This window comes from Mytilus californianus, unplaced genomic scaffold, assembly GCF_021869535.1.
Source record: "Mytilus californianus isolate M0D057914Y unplaced genomic scaffold, xbMytCali1.0.p SCAF_1, whole genome shotgun sequence".
NCBI classification, from domain to species: domain Eukaryota; kingdom Metazoa; phylum Mollusca; class Bivalvia; order Mytilida; family Mytilidae; genus Mytilus; species Mytilus californianus.
The window spans coordinates 77,361,251-77,374,697 of record NW_026262581.1 but is presented as its reverse complement, the minus strand read 5'-3'; the positions used below and the strand labels follow the sequence as shown (position 1 = coordinate 77,374,697).

Here is a 13,447-nt window from a genome sequence, read left to right as displayed (position 1 = left end):
CGATACGAATCCACACTCAGTCCAAATTTTACAATCGATAAAATTGTCAATCAGATGACTATACTCAGTTGGAAATCTAGTGCCAAATTATTATCTCACCGGTTATCACTGAAAACATGATCTTTTTCATTTTTTGTCCCGATTTAGATAGGACTGTTTTAATAATAAATTCAAAAGAAAACGTTCTGGTAAATAATAACAAGAAAATAAACTGAAAAGAAATCAATATAATGTTATCGTTTACCTACTAAATTAGAAAACGACGAGTATAGCCGGCAATATGAGCTTTCTGTAACATTGGTTTAACATGTTGCTATGAGAATACATTACTGGAGTACCAACTTCAATCTATTTTTCTACTAAACTATGTATCAATATGCAGCAAAAGTTACATTTTTTTAAATTTCAGTTTCACAAGCATCTAAAACAAGTATCTCGATGAATGATTAAAAACACATCATGTACTTGAATGTATATATATAATAACACAGTTTAACAAATACTTTCTTTAAATTGTACAATAATTGTTAAAATTGATTTTTAAGGTTACAAGAGCGCAATTATTCGTAATGCATTTTCGATAGGGTACTAGTGGTGTGGACTATATAAACTAGGATAAAATGGGTAGCAGTTCCTGTTACTAGAAATGTCAGTGTTGCATAACCACCAAAAAAATATATATGGGCATGCGGCAAAAATTGACTCGAAATGCAGTTGAAAACATCGTCTATTTTTTTCGCTAAATGAAAAAGGCAGATTTTCAATGGCTCCGACGTGCAGATATTGAATATATTTTCTATACTTTGTAAAATGTGAATATGATTTTCTGGATTTTTTTTAACTTATTGGATAAGCTTTCGATTAAAAGTAGTTCCAATCCTGTATCATCCAATCAGAAGCCGTACAAGATTCTATTCTGAGTACCATCTTGGGGTAAAAAATCTTGCCGGTAAAATGTAAACAAATAATTGCGCTCTTGTAACCTTAATGAGTATAGGAACAGACATTGTTTCACTGATGAGATTTTAGACTTTTCATCAGAAGAGTTACTATTCTATTGTTCTCGTGTCATAGGTTTTGCCACTGCTGGCAAACAATATAAAGATCTAAGACCGCGAAAACATGTCGATTGAGACACCGACAAATAGTTTCGGCTAACCAATTCGTTATGTTGATCCTAAAAAATATGTAGTACAGATTCTTTCTCATAACTCTGTTGGGTCCGTTTTTGTGCAATAAGCACAATCCTGGTATTGAACTCTTTATAATGTAAACATTATACTAACGTACTGTATGAAATTGGATTTGAAAACGCAATACGATGAAGCAGAGATTATGATTCATCTGTGAAATAGGAAGTATACAATTGGAAAGTTGAAATCTTCAAGCTTGTCCTATATTCTAATTGAAAGTCGTCCATCTATATTAATATCGAGGAAATGATCAAAGACTAAACCGTGAAAATGGTATAAAAACTACCATTGACAAATACTTAACAGAAAAAACCCGACTAGTTTATCTAAATATGCATATATCAGATAGTTGATATTGGTTTTAGCATTGCTATAACGAAGTTCTATTTTCACCAAAAGTACACTTTCATGGCCCTACTCATTTTATTAACTATATAAATTTATGCCGTTGCTTTAGTTATTCACACAAATCGACATTGGATCGGAGGATCGGCCTGCAAAGAGAACATCACAACATTGTGAGGTAGCGAAAAAGTAAATAGATCTGTTCTCCCAATATATAAACATTAAATTAAGGTAAAAATATCGTATACAATTTCCATGGCTTTTTGCAGTCTAAAAGAATCAAACTCAATTTTTCAGTCGTATCTGTATATTGCATATGTTAAAGTTATGTATTATTGATATAAAAAAAAACGAAAAGAAAATGTGTCTAACAGTCCTGGGTTTTCATAACATTCCTTCCCACTAATGACTTACTATGCCGGCCCATTCGAAAAAAGTTAATGAATGAAAGTACCGTTAATGTTATTGAAATTGATTGTGGTTCTCCTGTGCTTGTCAAGTTTGAATCAATAAAATATGTTTGTTTTCTTTCTTTTTTATTACCATTAATTAATTGTTTTCCACAAGTGCTTTTTTTAATTTTTTTAAAAACATATTCCTAGCTACAGTTATTACAAAATTTTCCTTTCAAATATGTCTGCACTTTAAACAAAAAATATTTCAACATTTGTAAATGGTACTGAACAGGGAATGTAATTTCAATCTGATAAGGTAGAATTAAATTGTCTACTTTCAGAGGAACTGAGTTCAAACGTGAATGAAACCATCCTTTTTGTTTTTAAAGATATTTTAAAACAAACAAAATATTTGATTCACGTGTGCACAGCAAGCAATAACGTAATAAAAACTATGTAATGAAGTTGTTTGTTTATGACCCAGTGTTATCTAACAGCTTTTCGTAGCTTTTTATTTGTAAATGTGAGCTACTAGTATATAGATTAAAACTTCATACTTGGAGAGAATTTTTTCTATACAAGGTTTCAGACTAAGAAGCGACATCGACGAATATATGTATATTTCATTGTATTAATCTTTCGAATCCGACATTATTTATATCTTTTCTTTTTTTTTTTTTTTTAATTCTTAACAACAAAATATTTTTATTTATCAAATCTTGCTTGTAACAAAAACCATCCAGTTACACTCCACTGACTACCCAGGGAATAATCAGCCGATTAGATTTATTGACATATACATTTTTGTTTAGATAACACAACTAAAAAAATAGTCATTGCTAATGTTCCTATTAAATGGTAGTAAAATTAGACTTACTATCTGATATAGATATAGGAAGATGTGGTATGAGTGCCAATGAGACAACTGTCCATCCAAGTTACAATTTATAAAAGTAAACCATTATAGGTCAAGGTACGGTCTTCAACACGGAGCATTGGCTCACACCGAACAGCAAGCTATAAAGGGCCCCAAAAAATACTAGTGTAAAACCATTCAAACGGAAATACCAACGGTCTAATCTATATAAAAACGAGAAACGAGAAACACGTATGAACTACATAAACAGACGACAACTACTGTAATCAGATTCCTGACTTAGGACAGGTGCAAACATTTGCAGCGGGATTAAACGTTTTAATGGTACCAAACCTTCTCCTTTTCTGAAACAATAGTATAACATCACAACATAGAAAAACACACTATAAAATATCAATTGGAAGGCTTAACTCAATCAAAAAATGTAAATTAACACACAATGAACGAATAAATTTGTAAATTTGTATATGTCCATTAAATTTGATGCTTACTCTCTTTTTATATATTTATTCACAAAAATTCTATAGACATAAACATTTTTTTTTTCTGCTCGTAAAATGATTCATATATAGAAAAACTAAGTATTGTAATTAACAAAAATATGAAGTAATACTTGTTGACTATGATTTTGTATCCAAATATTAGGTGTTGCAGCTTCATTACAAAATCTTTATTACTTCTTTTTAAAAGACCGTTTTTTATATCTTAAGAGATTGTTACCTCCATGGAAATCACCAAATACCGGAAACTGCTTAAAATCTATTAGTTTCAATTTAATCCTGACACAGTCATGAAAAAACAACAAAATCATTGTACTTCTGTGCACTTAATCACTGCAATCTTAAAAATATACAATTTCTATGTATGTGATTTCAAAATATTACTACTGAGATGCGAAGGATACAAATAAAACTGACAACGCCATGGCTAAAAAAGGAAAAGACAAACAACAGTACACAAAACACAACAAAGAAAACCAAAGACTGAACAACGCGAACCACACCAAAAACTGGGGGTGATCTCAGGTGCTCCTGAAGGGAGAGCAAATCCTGCTCCTGCATCCAAATTTATCATTTAAATATTTTATTGAGCAGTACCACCATCTTAGTTGCTATCGACACCAAATTAGTGTGTTTATTTTTTTGTCAATTCGCAATCCAAAAATTATAACAAAAGGATCGTGTATTCTTTGACATCTATAAATTTACGGGGATGTTTGTGATTAGTTTTACTTCAGTGAGATTTTACGTGATGGGCGGAATGTTTGTTAGGAATATGAAAGCGTTAATTTTGTCTATCACATGAACCACTTTAACTTGTCATGATAATAGGAACGTAGTGAGTCAGTGTATTTGGACTACCCACGTATGTTTTACGTGATGCATCCAAATAACATATTTAAAATTATTTCCAAAAAGAATCAAGCTTTATCGACAAATTAGGTACTTTGCGCTTGTTTCTATCAAAGCAATCATATGGTATTGTATAGTTTTATTTTATTAAATTATTTCATGGTATGCAAGTATGATAGAATTTTAGAGCGCTTTTCGTCACTCATTCTAATTAACATTACAAACAGTTACAGTCTGTTCCATTTTTCTTGCTCGTCTTTCATCATCCTATTGAATACCAAAACGCCGTTTCTTCTCCTATACGATCATTAGTATCGATATACCAAATGGCAGTTGCGGACTGAAACGTAATTGATTGTAAATTCTTGGTAATACACTAGATAAGTATGTGGTATTTTGGAACTATAAACCACTTACATTAAAGTGAGAGGTTTACCTATATAACTATTTAACCAGGGTTACCCACCAGTATCTTCGGGAAATGTCTGTACCAAGTCAGAAATATGGCAGTTGTTTTCCGGTCGATCACTTGTTTGAAATAATAGAGCGTTTCTTTTTTGTCAGGTTTTTCAGACTTCCCTCTTTTTGAATCTGTCTTGGAGTTTGATAATTTTGTTATATCAATTTTTGCATACACCAGTTTGGGATGTCTTTGATGTACTAATTCAATTTGGAATCAAATTATGGTCCAACCGCTTGACTTTTGTAATCACATAAACGGTACCAATTTTTCTGGACCAGATGCGCATTTCGACAATCAATGTCTCCTCAGTGATGCTCGAGGCCAAAATATTTGAGAACCCAAAGCTTATTAAAAAGATGAAGATCCATAAACCAAAGAGAACAAAAAGTATAGCCAAAGCCGGACAAGGAATCAGAGCTTTGCATGAGGCAGATACATTCCTTAGTTTTAATAAATTTCCAAAATATTGTAACAGCAAATTTTAATTACACAAAATCCGTATTTTTATGCCAGTACCGAAGTACTGACTACTGGGCTTGTGATGCCCTTGGGTATTATCAGTCCACCAGTCGACCCAGTGGTAGTAATAACATAAACGGTATCAATTTTTCTGCACCAGATGCGCATTTCGACAATCAATGTATCCTCAGTGATGCTCTAGGCCAAAATATTTGAAAAACCAAAGCTTATTAAAAAGATGAAGAGCTATTGCCGATCTTAAGTCTGTTATCATGGGTATTGGTTCAAAAGTAACACTTCTTACATCAAGGCTAGACTATGTTGAAAAAACTTAACCAATGTAATTACTGAGGTCAGGTCAAAAATTGTGCAAGTAAAGTCAGATCTAAGTACTACACAAACCGAGATGGAAAAGCTTAGACAAGATCACAACGAGCAAGAGAGAGATGTAGCGGGCACATAGAGTCACAACTCAATACTCTAAAAATGGAAAAAATGGAATGTCTGAAAAAAAGCATTGACGATAAACTTTTCGCATTGAAAGAAAATCAACTTTTTCTGGAGAAACATAAGCGTAAATACAATATTCTCAATTTACGGTACCGGTATAAAAACAAAAAGAAAGTGAGGTCATATGGGAAGTATTAGACAATTTTTTGGTGAAGGAGCTGGGGATAGAAAAGATTAAAGCAGACCGTTTCCCCATTACAAATACTCACAGTATCCCATCAAGAGCCCCAGTTGTTGGCCAAAAAAGACCATATGCTATAATTGTGAGATTTATGGACTATTCAGACAAACAATTAATAAAGGAAAATGCAAACAAAGTTGCGAATAAAAAAATCAGAGTAGTAGATGATTTACCCGTTATAATGAAAGAGACACGAAATGATCAGGCAAAAGTTGCATATAAAATAAGAAATGGCAAGAAATTACAAACCAGAATAAAAGTCAGAGGCATAGTCCTGGTCCTAGAAACACGATTTAACTCAAAGGATGTGTGGAATACGCGCAAAACAATAAATTGTGTCAGATGATACAAGTACAAGTATGATTGTGACTACACAAATTGTAAATATAACTGAGGTGATCTTGTGCGGTTTTTTTTTGTTGTTGCTATGACTGAAAAACTTATTATACAACTTTAACATATTAGCATGTTCAATCTTTTTTTAGAACTTACTTGTCAGTAAGTATATTGCTGTGTTAAATTTGTTTTTGCTTGTGTGTTTTTTTCCTTTATGCGTTTGTTGTAGTGGCAATCATATATTATATACATAGGCTGCATGTTAGTTCATAGTTTTATTATTTTATCTTTAGTTTTTCTTTAGTTTAGGCCAAAAAAAATATGTATATTTATCAACATTCATTGGTACAGACAGGAAGAAACTTATGTTATAATATGAAAATGTTTTATGTAAGGTGTCGTTTATAAAAGCAGATTTTTTAAAATCTGTAAATGTAAAAAGGAAAAATTTAAAAATTATCTTAAAATTATCTACCAGTAAACAAATTAACTCCACCCTTAATATTTTAACATACTAATAAAGTGCTTTCATAGCATAAAGAAGACCTGTGACATTTGTATTAGTGGGACAATAACCCAACAACACCCCATAAATCAAAGGAATATATGGTGTTAAATATGTGGTGCTGGGCTCTCAAAGGGTCATTTTCTTAGTACTAAATTGTTGATATTTCAAACTTTAAATCACAAACTATAATATAGAATAAAATTCATTACCTTTTATGTTTTACATCACCATCTGCATCTTTTTATCAAAATAAAGATTACATATTACTTGAAACCCTGCATGTACCAATCATGTTTCTCCATCTACATACTAAGATATACTGTTAGAATTTTAAGTTTTAACAGTATGTTTGAAACGCTATTCATTGCTCTAACATAATTAAATGCTTCTTTTTGCTGCTTTTAAGCTTTCCCTTCAACTGTTAGTGCTTTTTTTTCTATACTCATGTTTAACATGTGCATTACAAGAGCCAATACTTTGCTAGTTTTGTTAATCTATACTATTGATAATCAGGTCAAGATTAAATTATATACTGCTTTGTGGAGAAATAATTTCCTCATGAATGCTCAATCTTACATTGCAATATAGCATAAATGCTTACATGATTATTTGTATTACGTAGAAGACCTATAAATTGAGAAATAACCAAACAAACTATGAAACCTGCTGGGCAAGAGAGTGAAATCTGTGTACATACATGTCATGCATGTACAGCTTATCTTGACAAAAAAAATTAGTTTTTTTTATTATCTCTACCTTTTTGAATAAACCTAACTATATAGAAATTTTAAACAACCAGTCAGTTATTATAACTGGAGACTATAATTTAGTACAAAGTCAAAGTCTTGATACAGAGGAAATATTAATAGAAATTGAACACCATAAATCTGATCTTAGAATAATAAGGCAAGAAAAAATGAGGGGGTACTATATCAGATCAAAAACGCAATGGATTGAAAAAGGGGAAAAGCCATCTAGTTTTTTTTTTTAATTTTAAAACTAAACATTTTATAAATAAAACTATTCCCAAACTAGTTAACGAAAAAGGGGACACAATTTGTAATTAAGATTAAATATTACTATAAAAAATTGTATACTAAAACAGAGAGCTTGAATAATGTAAATCTTAACAGCGAAATTCCTGATTCTGATATTGCAAAAATAAAATGAAACTTTAAAAGAATGTTTAAAGGGGGGATAACTTATAATGAATTGACAACAGCTTTGTGTAGAATGAAAAATGAGAAAAGTCCTAGGTAAGATGGCTTTACAAATGAATTTTTTAAGTTCTTTTGAACAAATGTAGGAAAATTTGTTTTCAGATCTATAATTTGTGGTTATAAAAGGGGGAATTGTCAGTAACTCAAAAACAGGGTATTATTACTTGTTTACCAAAATGCGATAAACCTAGACAGTTCATGAAAAATTGGCGACCAATAAGTTTATTGAATACACCATATAAACTAGCATCAGGCTGCATAGCAGAGCGTATAAAATCTGTTCTACCCATTATTATTAACAATGATCAGACAGGTTTCATACCTAAAAGATATATTGGAGAAAACACTCGTCTTATATATGATATTTTATTCTATACAGAGGTAAACGATTTGCCAGGTCTTCTCCTTCTCATAAATTTTGAAAAAAGCATTTGATTCCGTATCATGGAAATTCATAAATGAAGTATTAGACTTTTTCAACTTTGGACCGTCAATAAAACATTGGATAAGGACCTTTTACACAAATATAATTTCATTAGTATCTCAAAATTGGTTTCTGTCAGATTTCTTTTAAATCCAAAGAGGCTGTAGACAAGGGGATCCTTTCACCTTACATTTTTCTTTTATGTGCTGAAATTCTAGGAATTCTAATCAGAAAGAACAAAGAAATTAATGGAATTAAAATTGATGATACAGAATATGTAATCTCCCAATACGCAGTTGACACATCAATAATACTTGACGGTACTCCCAAATCTCTAGATGCATCTCTTTGCTTACTACAAAAATATGCTGAAATGTCTGGTCTCCATATGAACTTGGACAAAACAAATGTGGTGTGGATAGGCAAAAAGAAATATAGTCAAGACAACATGTGTGTAAAATAGGGTTTGGAATGGGGTTTCAGTAGGTTTACATTACTAGGAATAAACTTTTCTGTCAAATTGCATGAAATTGAATTGTTGAACTATGGCCCAATGGTTAAGGAAATTGAAAATATAATAAAAATTTGGTCTAAACAGAGATTAACACCAGTTGGAAAAATAGCAATCATCAAGACACTATTTATTTCAAAATTAAACCGTCTGTTCTTAACATTACAAGCACCATGCAAAAATACTTTAAAACAACTAACTGACAAACTTTGTTCATTTATTTGGGAAAACAAACCTGACAAGATAGAAAGAGAAATACTATGTTCTGAACGTAAATTAGGAGGGCTGAAAATGATAGATATTGACAAATATATCAAAGGATTGAAACTAACATGGATAAGACGGTTGTTAAAAAACAACCCAAAACTAAATAAGCTTTTAGAAAGTACTGAAAAAATTAGTATTGAAAACCTAGTTTATTTAGGCCCAACAAAAAGATGTAAAAACCCTTTTTGGGAAGAGGTCTTTAAAGCTTAGACAGATTTACAAAATAAATTTATACCTAAAAATGAAGACGAGTTTGTATCAGATTTGCTTTGGAATAATGAAAATATCAAAATAGGAACAACTATAAAGACTGGGCAGATAAATAAAGGCAACAGTAGTATACTGATGTTCGAAACTCATAAATAGAAAGAGATAAAAACAAATCCGGGTTAAGATAAAGGGATCTTTTTGATAAATGATCTATCAGATGATGAGGGAAAACTAATGACTTTTCAACAATTCCAAAACATTTATAAAATTAAGTCAAACTTTCATACTTATAATCGGGTAATTTCATCAATAAAATCATATAAAAAAAACTCTCAAGAACGATATATCCATATATAATCTTTATAAAACACAAGGACCAATTTTTCCAAATGATATAAGAATATTTTTTTATCAAACAAAGGCTCGAAAGATATGTTTAATGTTTTATTAGAAAAAAAAGTACTAAACCTAGCTGTGAAGACAAATGGTCCTTAACACTGAACGAAAATTTTGATTGGGAAACCGTGCATAATATGTCTTTTTACTCCACGAAAAGCTCAAAACTTCATTGGTTCCAGTATAGAATAATACACAGAATCTTGGGCACAAATAAATTTTTATTCAAGATTAAAATAAAACAAAGCGATAAATGTACTTTCTGCAATGAAGCTACTGAAGATATTGGAGACATATTTTGGACATTCCATAAAATAGCAGATCTGTGGATAAGACTACAATACTATTATAATAATTCTTTATTTATAGAACAAAACTATGTGAAAATCAAGTAAATTTTGCAGGGCTCAAAAATTATCTCAAATGAAATCTAATACTAGAAAAGAATATATTTTTTAAAATAAAGTCTCTTCACATTGCCAACCTCTGCTGGGACCCCTGGCTTCCATTACTAGAATGATTTACACTTAAACAACCTAGCATTACCCTATGTAATGTAACTGTGTATATTGTTGCAGCTTACTCCACACCACCATAAATGTTTTATATATTATATTGTTATATGTTGTCTATTGTTTTGTTTCTTTTGTTTTTGTTTTGTGCCTATAACCACGTGTATGTTTTTTTAATATCTGTTTGTGCTTGTATGATTTTTTTACAATGGAAAACCAACCTTGCCAAATTTATTTAATTTTGTATCTTAAGACACACGCTAGATTTGACCAATATACTGCTGGCAAAAATCCAAATTTCATTGAATTTGTTTTTTCTGTTTTTGTTTTTGATTAGTTTTTTGTTTTCATTTTGCTTTTGTTTTTCATTTATTTATTATTTTCTCTTCTGTCTTTTCTTTCTCTCTGAAATATAGTTCTATCTTCACTGGACAATATGGAAACAATGGATACATAATAATGTAGTATTATATATTTTACTATTTAGAATACTAATTATTACTAACTAGTTTCTATCTGAATATACAATCTAATGTTTAACGAGGCCGAGATAAGGTACCGGTTACTTTCTGTATCTAACTAACAAATGTGAAAAATCCGTATTTTCATGCCAGTACCGAAGTACTGGCTACTGGGCTGCAGCCCTCGGGGACTATCAGTCCACCAGCAGAGGCATCGACCCAGTGGTAGTAATAACATAAACGGTACCAATTTATCTGCACCAGATGCGCATTTCGACAATCAATGTCTCCTCAGTGATGCTCGAGGACAAAATATTTGAAAATCCAAAGCTTATTAAAAAGATGAAGAGCTATAAACCAAAAAGGACAAAAAAGTATAGCCAAAGCCGGACAAGGAATCAGTTAGATCTATTTATTGCATCCTGAAAGAACATACAAAACAACAGGTTTTGTTTTATAGTTGACATCACCACATACATTGCATTTATCTAGGTTATGATAGATACTTTTAAAAACGAAAAAACAAATGTCTGAAATCTGGCTTCCTAGATCACAACAATGATACGATGACTACCACAGATTGATGCAGGCCATATCTCCAGAGGAAACATTACTATTTCCTCGTTATAGTCACTCACTTGCTTGTTAAAACCATAAATCTAGCCAAGCATCCCTAAGTTATACCCTATACTTCAAGAAGATTGCGTTTTTAAGATGCGATTATCACAATTAAAGCATACTGATTAACAACGGAGGGTTTTGAAAAAGAATACTATAAAATAATGTAGAAAACCCGTTTGACAATTTGCATCACAGCTAATTTTATACTTAAATATTTAATTGCATATTACTTAATTAGAAAATTCATTAAAGGTTTAAATAATAATCTTCATTATTTAAATAGTTTCATGAGAATTATTGATGTTTGGCAGCGGCATGATATTGGCAGCTTTAGAAAAAAACATAAATGAATATACGGGTTGGGTTCATTTAAACTTAATGACACTAACAATTATACATGTATGCGAATTTCCACTCACTCAACTATCCTTGCTTTCAGTTTCGGCATCAGTCTCAGTTTTGGCTACGGTTTCGGCTTATGGTGAAGATATCTAAAATATGTCTAACAGATAAATATTTCCAGTATTAGTTTGTAACTGCTTTGATTTTTTTAACAATTTCTTTTCTAAAACTTATCCAAAACTGCACGGAGATTCAAAAATCACGACATCATCATTTAGCATTTAGCTTTTCTTAACATTTAGACAAATGTTAATTTTTAAACATTGAAAAAAAATGTATTTGTACTTTTGCTGTATGAACAATGTACTTGGTTAGTCTGAATATCCCTTTTGTTATCTACTGAACATCCAAAAAAGGGGGGAAAAGTTTTTAAAAAAAGAATAATTTAAATTGCATACTTTTTTTATATTTACATTTATTTCAAGATACAATATAATAGAAAGTATAAATCAAATGTTTACTGAACATCTTTTTAATGTCTAAATTTCGGTTCATTTAGCTATATCATTTTATCAACGACACAGTTTTATGACTGACGGTATACGAGAAAAATGTTTTATGTTATGTAAAAGTTGACTTTTTATATTATATGAATAATCAAAATTTCCATCACTAAAACGTACCAGTTTTAGATGATGTTTTTATATGTTCCAAATAGCCAACATCACTCATTATCATTAAAAAGTAAACAAAAAAGACCATGAAATATACCTACCACATCAAAAGGTCATTTACTTATCACCCCCTTCGCGGGTAGCAGATGTATATATCTGGAGGTATCAATGCATTCTTATTCAGTCACATGTACATTGTGGCTGTACATTTGTTATTCCAAATAAGTGACAATTGATTTTTGTATCCCAATATAGGAATGGGATACCAAGGGAGCAAACAAACATATAATTGTAAGAAAAACAAACATCAACATTGAAAAAAGACTGAAAGAAAAAAGTCTACAAAACCACAAAACTTACTGAAGCATTAAGTAACTTGATAAACAGTCCTCGATACCAAGGGAGCATTCAAAACTCTTTAAGTGGAAGAGAAACGGAAAACCCCATGGCAAAAAAAAAAACACACAAAAGACGCCAAAAGACAAGCAAGTCCAAGAAACAGCCCATAAAGTATATTCGAAAACCTGCACAATAGTGGCACCCGTCCTGATGTTCATAGACAGTTACATTCACAATTGGTCGTTGTCGTTAATGCAAATCGAGAAAACACAATTCCTCTATTTAAACGAAAATTAGAAAAGATACGTGTTGGTCTGTGAAACCGGTCAATCAAACCATACTAACATCCATAAGCCTCTATAGGTTTGACTTCATCACTTCCTTTATGCTTTTGTTGTAGTGGCAATCATAAAGTATATACATAGGCTGCATGTTAGTTCATAGTTGTATTATTTTATCTTTAGTTTTTCTTTAGTTTTGGCAAAAAAATATGTTTATTTATCAACATTCATTGGTGCATACAGGAAGAACCTTATATTATAAAAAATAAATGTTTTATGTAAGGTTTCGTTTATAAAAACAGACTTTTTTTAATCTGTAAATGAAAAAAGGAAACATTAAGAAATTATGTAAAAATTATTTACCAGTAAACAATTTAATTCCACCCTTCATATTTAAGCATACCAATAAAGTGCTTTCATAGCATCAAAAAGACCTGTGAGATTTGTATTAGTGAGACAATAACCCAACAACACCTCATAAGTCAAAAGAACATATGGTGTTAAACATGTAGTGTTGGGCTCTCAAATGGTCATTTTCTTTGTACTAAATTGTTGATATTTCAAACTTTT

General features: G+C 30.9%; 1 long non-coding RNA gene across 1 annotated transcript in view; it reads right to left on the bottom strand.

Moving 5' to 3' along the window:
* Positions 1 to 13,447, bottom strand: part of LOC127724427 (uncharacterized) — a 311,014-nt gene that overhangs the window by 179,595 nt on the left and 117,972 nt on the right. The window lies entirely within an intron of this gene.